Genomic DNA, 8116 nt, shown 5'->3' on the forward strand with positions numbered 1-8116 from the left:
CACTTACATTTGTGTTTTTCCAATCCTGTCGCATCTTTTCGCCCTCCATCTTGTCTAGGATATTTCTTGATTTTCCGTTTTCTCGCAAGGTATTGTGGGAGCAAGTCAGAACTGAAGCGCTTAGAGTGCGCCCATCGACAATCTCAATTTTTGAGGGGATGTTAGCCCTCCCCCTTACCCCTTAAGCTACCTTTAAACTGGTATTGGGACATGGCTCTACGGCGCGTGAACGCGCAACAGCGAGGGGTAGGGCTGAGATTTTCCTTGGAGCAAAGGAATGAGATTCGGCCGTTCCAGGTGGTTAATGTTTAGCTCAGACGTCGTTCACTCAATACATTCATGATCCAAAATCTGACCGCAGCTGACCTCAGATCTGGTGAACTGGGCTTTTATTTCTTTCACTTCATATGTTTCGACCAATCCTGTTGCTGGAGGCAGAGTTATTTGCAGACAAACTAGAGCAGCTGTCACGTTAAAATTGTACCGGGGGCGAAAATTGTACCGGCCTACGTCATCTGTTGTTTACATCTTGACAAGCTGCCTGGTAACAGACGACGCGATCGTCTGTTGCCGGGCAGGTTGCAAAAAACATTCGGCTCATGTTTCCAAAAGACGAAATAACATAATACCGATAACGGATCGCTAGATAACACTTTTTTACTTTATATTTGTATTGTATTTAATTGTTTAATCGAATAGCAAAAGACGACGGGATCGTCCGTTGCCGGGAAACGGGCGATCGCGTCAAATGACGTAGGAAGGTTCTTGAAAATTCATAAATGCGATTAAACAATTAAATACAATACAAATATAAAGTTAGCAACACCAATAAATGTTAATGGTAAAATAAGTGTTCTGTCTTGTCACGCTCAATGAAGGAGTGCAATGGACGAGCATGAAAGTTCGCGAATGTTCAAGAACCTTCCTACGTCATTTGACGCGATCGCCCGTTTCCCGGCAACAGACGATCGCGTCGTCTGTTGCTATTCGATTAAACAATTAAATACAATACAAATATAAAGTAAAAACAAGTGTTATCTAGCGATCCGTTATCTGTGTTATGTTATTTCGTCTTTTGGAAACATGAGCCGAATGTTTTTTGCAACCTGCCCGGCAACAGACGATCGCGTCGTCTGTTACCAGGCAGGTTGTCAAGATGTAAACAACAGATGACGTAGGCCGGTACAATTTTCGCCCCCGGTACAATTTTAACGTGACACAGCCCATGAACATTTAAAAATGTAAATACAGACATTCCTGTATAATTAAGGTGTATGACAGCTCCCTCTGCTGGACAACAGTCTCACACCAAACTGCATTTTCCGTTTGAACCAACAGCTATAGTACAATGATGCGAGACGGGTTGGTGGATTGAACGTGTTGTAGTAGCAGAGAATGGCCTGCGAAGCAGTATGTACAGTATGTTAAATACATGAATAGGCTTGAATTTAGTAGTAATATGGAGGTTTCATATTTTTACAAAATGGATTATGTGAACATTGCTGAATAACAATCATGTATATTAAATGTATTGCAGGAGTTTAGCTTGACATTAACCAAGTTAAAGGACAATTAAATGAACCGCACCAAACATGTAGAAGTCAATGTGGGATTTTAATATATAAACAAACACTTGACAGAAGTTGAATACAATTTTGTAAAGGAAAGCAGAGGAAAACATTTTCCCAAATGAATCTTTTCAAAATGTCACCACCATTCCGAAAGCAAGTGAAGAGGTTTGTGTAAAAGCAGTCCTCCCTGACCAGCTCTGTCCCTGACTCTAAACCCTGACTCTCAACCCTAACGCTGAACCCTCTGAGGGCAGGAAGACGCGCCTTCCGTGTAAAGGTTCGAACCACAGAAAAGGAAGAAGAAGAGGAAGCAGTAGTGAAGTAGTGAGGTTAGTGACAGATGTGAGGGAAAGGCGTGTGGAAGCACACGGTTACATGTGGGGTCAAGAAGATCACTCCCACTGGAGGTCATTGATCCATCAGCCTCAGACCGCTGAGCTCAGCAGGTCTTCTGGAGGACGAGGCGCAGATGAACTGAGGAGACGGGAGTAGCAGGATGTCAGGATCAGGGCGGGTTCAGCTCAGGTGTGTCTACCCCCGACCAAACAGGATCAGGTGAGGTTCAGATCAGGTGTGTCTGCCCGGACCGAACAAGGACATTGATTAGGTTCAATATTCAAAAGATGCAACATTATCTGAACCAAAGATAAGTCATTAAGGAGCAGGCAGGCTTTAGGGCGCCTTGCTCAAGGACGCATCACTGTATTCTGAGGACTTGAACCCGGCACCATTGATTTGAGAGATGAACCCCCAGCCCCCTACCTAGTCCACTATGTCCAGATAATGCAAACTTACGAGGAATCCTTGATGGTAGAGTCCTGGTTGTCCTCAGGATTTGCCTTCCAGATGTACGGCTTCTCCATCAGTCCTCCAGATTCCTGGTCTGGTTACAAACGTAATTCGTCTCACATATCAGGTAACAAACACAGGAGTAGTTTGTCTCCAATATCAGGTAACAAACTCAGTAGTAGTTGGGCTCTAATGTAAGGTAACAAACACAGGAGTAATTGGGCTCTAATGCAAGGTAACAAACACAGGAGTAGTTTGTCTCCAATATCAGGTAACAAACACAGTAGTAGTTGGGCTCTAATGTAAGGTCACAAACACAGGAGTAGTTGGGCTACTCCTGTCAAAGTAACAGCTGTATTTTGCCCTTTAAGTCAACCATGTAAGTAAATACAAACTTAGGAGGAATCCTTGTTGGTCGATTCCCTAGTCGTCCTCCTGCGTCTCAGCTCCTATCAACTCTCCTCCGACAGAGTCCTGGTCTGGAACAAACAGCGGAAGTCTTGCTTCAACATGTGGTAAAACAGATGAGGTCATCTGGTATATATGGTACAAACGCCGGTAGTTTGTGGTAGCAGTATTCTACGAGAAGTGGCAGTGAGTGTGATGATCACTTCAGAGTCAAGCTCCATCTACCCCGTAACAGACGTCCTCCACCAGCTCCTCCATCAGGCAGGGCCTTCAGCACGACTCCTTTAGCTCCTTCAGCACGGCTCCTCCATCAGCCATGGATTCCTTGTCTGGTTACAAACACAGTTGGTCTCAGCAGTAAATCAACTGGGGACGCAACAGACCCCACCTCCTGCATCTGCATTGTGTAAAAGCAGTCCTCCCTGACCAGCTCTGTCCCTGACTCTAAACCCTGACTCTCAACCCTAACGCTGAACCCTCTGAGGGCAGGAAGACGCGCCTTCCGTGTAAAGGTTCGAACCACAGAAAAGGAAGAAGAAGAGGAAGCAGTAGTGAAGTAGTGAGGTTAGTGACAGATGTGAGGGAAAGGCGTGTGGAAGCACACGGTTACATGTGGGGTCAATAAGATCACTCCCACTGGAGGTCATTGATCCATCAGCCTCAGACTGCTGAGCTCAGCAGGTCTTCTGGTGGACGAGGCTCAGATGAACTGAGGAGACGGGACCATCAGGATGTCTGGATCAGGGCGGGTTCAGCTCAGGTGTGTCTGCCCCTGACCAAACAGGATCAGGTGAGGTTCAGCTCAAGTGTGTCTGCCCGGACCAAACAAGGACATGATTAGGTTCCATATTGAAAAGATGCAACATTATCTGAACCAAAGAGATGTCATTAAGGACCAGGCAGGCTTTGGTGCGCCTTGCTCAAGGACGCATCACTGTATTCTGAGGACTTGAACCCAGCACCATTGGTTTGAGAGTTGAACCCCCAGCCCCCTACCTGGTCCACTATGTCCAGATAATGCAAACTTACGCGGAATCCTTAATGGTAGCGTCCTGGTTGTCCTCAGGATTTGCCTTCCAGATGTACGGCTTCTCCATCAGTCCTCCAGATTCCTGGTCTGGTTACAAACGTAATTTGTCTCTAATGTATGGTAACAAACACAGTAGTAAATTGTCTCTAATGAAAGGTAACAAACACAGGAGTAGTTGGGCTCTTATGGCGCGTAACAAAGTAGCAGCTGTAGTTTGTCTGGTAACCAACCATAGTAGTATGCCGTAACTTGCACTGGACAAACTAATCCTGCGTTACAACAAGTCCACTCTGTTTATTTTATGCAAACTTACGAGGATCCTGGTTGGTAGAGTGATGTCGTCCTCCAGAGTCTAGGCTCCTCCAGCAGCTCTCCTCAGCCAGAGTCCTGGTCTTGAACAAACAGCGTGAGTCTGGCCCTAACGTCTGGTAACAAACATGAAGTTTGTCTTATTTTTAAGCCCTTTATTTCCACTTTGTTGTTTGGTTAATACAAACTTACAATCCTGGTTGGTAGAGTGATGGTCATCCTCCAGATTCACGGCTCCCCTACCAGCTCGCCTCCGCTCCAGAAACACGTTCTAGTAAGAAAACACAGCGGTAGTTGGTTAACGCATGTCAAAGTAACAGCTGTATTTTGCCCTTTAAGTCAACCATGCAAGTAAATACAAACTTACGAGGAATCCTTGTTGGTCGATTCCTAGTCGTCCTCCAGCGTCTCAGCTCCTCCATCAGCTCTCCTCAGACAGAGTCCTGGTCTGGAACAAACAGCGGAAGTCTTGCTTCAACATGTGGTAAAACAGATGTAGTCGTCTGGTATATATGGTACAAACGCCGGTAGTTTGTGGTAGCAGTATTCTACGAGAAGTGGCAGTGAGTGTGATGATCACTTCAGAGTCAAGCTCCATCTACCCCACGACAGACGTCCTTCACCAGGCAGGGCCTCCACCAGCTCCTCAACCAGGCAGGGCCTTCAGCACGACTCCATCAGCTCCTTCAGCACGGCTCCTCCATCAGCTCCTTCAGCCATGGATTCCTGGTCTGGTTACAAACAGTTGGTCTCAGCAGTAAATCACCTGGGGACGCAACACACCCCACCTCCTGCATCCGAGGTTCACTTGTAAAATGGAAGACACTGTAAACACTTAAATTAGACAACGTCTGCAGATTGTCACGTTCAGCAATTCATCCACTTCGGTCGTAGCAGCACTGGTAACATTAATGGCTAATATGACTCTTGCATAACCCCCGTATGAAATAACTCACAGCTTGGCACAGATTTAAAGTCATAAGATGATCAAAACCAGACCTAAACTACTGTGGATTTTAGTGTTTCAGATGAGCTTGGTGATGGTTACCCTCTGGTCCGGTGCTGCAGGCCCCTGGTCTCCAGCCTCAGTCTCCGGTCCACCCTGGCACCACAAGCCTCCGGTCCCCAGCCTCTCAGCCTCGCCTTTCAGCTACAGCAGAAGGTTTATATCAGCATTTGCCCAACAATAAACTTATTTGACTCATCCAAGTTACACAATTAATTGAACTATTATTTTATAACTCAAGGCTAGAAAAGACTTGAGACCAGACATGAGCATCCCATTTTTGGGAATGAAGACAGAGCAGTCCACACGTTTAAAGAAGTGGTTCAGGCCATGCATTGAAACTGACCTGAGAAGACTCTACTCGCACATAGCACTAACCTGTTCTGGAGGTTTGGCTCTGGGTGAGGAGGTGGAGGTCTTGCTCTTGGTGAGGAGGCAGACACCTTGGGACAAACTACACGTTACCTTTTTAACCTTGTACAGTTCTAGAGTATCTTCTACTGTAACATGTGGGAATGATGGCCATTATTTTAGCTTTTATATTATCCAGTTGTTAACTCTGCACCAAAGTCGTTGTTTAACGTCATTCCATTGGGTATGGTTTAACTTCTGTGGCAATTAATGACAGCAGATATTTAGAACGTACAAAAGCTGAAGTAACAAAGAACACTAAGCAGTATCGATATTAAATCAAATATACTCAGCCATATTCAGGTGCTGGGTTCCGTTGAAGAAATGTCAAATTATCTTCCACCTTGAAATGATTTTAAGCCTTCCCTGATGTCAAAAATAGGCCCGCAAGTAGAACGCCGTTTTGTACGCCGAGAGTCCCGCAACGTCATCGTGGTTAAGAGTACGGCGCAACCATCGGAAATGATCAACATATTGTACGACGTACGTGTCAGTATGTATTTAATATCAAACTTTAGTTGTTTAAGATAGGGGCAACAATTCCCAATGGAAATAATTCCCAATGGAAACCGACTGAAAAATAGTTTCCGTTGGCAACGGCTCGAGGTTACGCAAATACAATCCAGAACGTTCCGCCAGATTCCCTAACTGCCAGGTGGTTTCTTATGGCTGTCAAGACTACAACGTTCTATGCTAACCATTGGGACTAAATCAAGTGACCTCACTCAGAACCTTCCACGGCGGGAAGCACAAACCGTCCGACTGAAATCCGAACATTCCAGCCGGAACCAACCAAAGAAAAAACAGAACCAGCGCCTCACCTTGAGCTGAACGGAGGAAGATCATGAAGTCCAGCGATGGTCTTCATTAAAACACAGCCAACAGACTTACCTTGAGGAGATCTGTTTGTTGCTGTTGGTCATTAATAATATTCAGTGTACCTTTACATTATTATGCACCCAGTGTGTACAAGTTATATCACTCAAAACCATACGAAGAACCAAACTACCATGTACGTCCCACAACAACTTTAAACCTAAAATCCTGGAATCATTCAAAACAAAACTGTCTACATTTTACAATTATCTAGATTATTCAGGGTACAAACCATACAGAGCAAATCTAAACGTTGACCTCACAGAGAGCCGACCATAGCCCTGCAACGTCACCCTGACCGCCTCATCACCAACAGCAAATCATGCCAGCCAGCCAACACATGTACAGCTCCAGTGAGACGTGGGCATCTGAGTGAAAGGACTGCCCATAATAAAAAGACCAATTCCTGAACTATCCAACCATCTTCATGGTTTAAAGATTTACAGACTTGACATTCCATTGTGTTCTTATCACCTTAGTCTGCTCCCTCGTTACTTATAAAACTATACATCTCCATCACTAGAGTGTTACATCCTACTCATGGGGGTGTGGTCTGAGTGAGCAGAGATGCATGCTGGGATACTGTGCCGTCTGAAGTCTTCAGTTCCATAGAAACGCCCCTCAGGAGAGACCAAGTGTTTGAGAATCTTTCGCGACATCAGTTACATGAGCTGGAATATCCTTCAAGATGGCGCCAGGATTCTCAGAGGAGAAAGGCCAAGAGGAAGATGTGTGGGTTCTTCCTCGCAGCCAGTGGAACACAACAACGGTCTTCATCAGAGTACCATGGAACACTTTGAAACATTCTCCTCTTTACACCTTGAAGCCCCAGTGAAGGTTTCCTTACCTCCTCAGCTGAAGAGCACAACTTCAGCACGAAGAGCGCACTAGCTGGTTCTGATTTAAGGGAACCAATCTTTCAGCTAGTCCTGTCCGAAACAAATACAGTTCAGAATGAGAAGACGTGCAACTGAGAGCAAGACAAGATCCACAGGGCTCTCCATCAATCCAGCCAGGTAGGAAGAGCCGTCTCATTACAGGTCTGAAGGTCATCTTGAATATCCATTTAGGTCCCTTTCCAACGTCACTCTCCTTGTGAAATTCCTTTTGGTGTCCATCCTCCATTGATCCTGATTGGTGTAGTCCTAGTTTGAAGTCACTGATCTGAACACACCGCTTGCATCCTTTTACACTTGAGTTGGATACTCTCCTTCCTGCCCAGTGTGTTGGATCTCGCTCCGGAGCGTCGCTCAGGGCTCTTCATGTCTACTGGAGGCCCTTAAGTAAACGTGTGGCCGTCCATCAGGTATGATTTAGTTGACCATTCCAATATCCCAAGCCAATCACACAGACCCCCGTATGAACATTATCACTGTCAAAGCAAGCCGGACACACACACACACACACACACACACACACACACACACACACACACACACACACACACACACACCCCCCCCCCCCCCCCCCCCCCCCCCCCCAGGACAGGCACGTAGAACCCCATGCCAGGTGTGAGTGGGAGACACACACACACACAGCAAAACCCTAGCGATGATCAAAAATATTCCATCTCATGTCAAACCCAAACACACACACCACTGAGCCATAAAAGGCCAAACAATAATGCAGGGTAAAAACCTCATAGCAAATAACATTCCATCATCCCCCCCCCCCCCAGCTCTCCTGCCAGGGCACCCATAACAGAACAACCAATGT

General features: G+C 45.9%; 1 long non-coding RNA gene across 14 annotated transcripts; it reads right to left on the bottom strand.

Moving 5' to 3' along the window:
- Positions 1 to 1605: 1605 nt before the first annotated feature.
- LOC130371979 (uncharacterized) lies at positions 1606 to 7827 on the bottom strand. Of its 14 annotated transcripts, none has more exons than XR_008893276.1 (11): positions 5492 to 7827; positions 5156 to 5257; positions 4710 to 4838; positions 4475 to 4555; positions 4300 to 4378; positions 4112 to 4223; positions 3798 to 3885; positions 2994 to 3580; positions 2756 to 2839; positions 2367 to 2454; positions 1606 to 2148 (listed from the first exon to the last, which is right to left on the bottom strand). It is a non-coding gene; the product is annotated as an uncharacterized LOC130371979 (long non-coding RNA). The 14 variants fall into 14 exon arrangements; XR_008893279.1 differs by having other exon boundaries at positions 4688 to 4838; XR_008893282.1 differs by having other exon boundaries at positions 2994 to 3097; positions 3406 to 3580; positions 4475 to 4838.
- Positions 7828 to 8116: the final 289 nt, after the last annotated feature.

Source organism: Gadus chalcogrammus, chromosome 18 (assembly GCF_026213295.1).
Source record: "Gadus chalcogrammus isolate NIFS_2021 chromosome 18, NIFS_Gcha_1.0, whole genome shotgun sequence".
Taxonomy (NCBI): Eukaryota; Metazoa; Chordata; class Actinopteri; order Gadiformes; family Gadidae; genus Gadus; species Gadus chalcogrammus.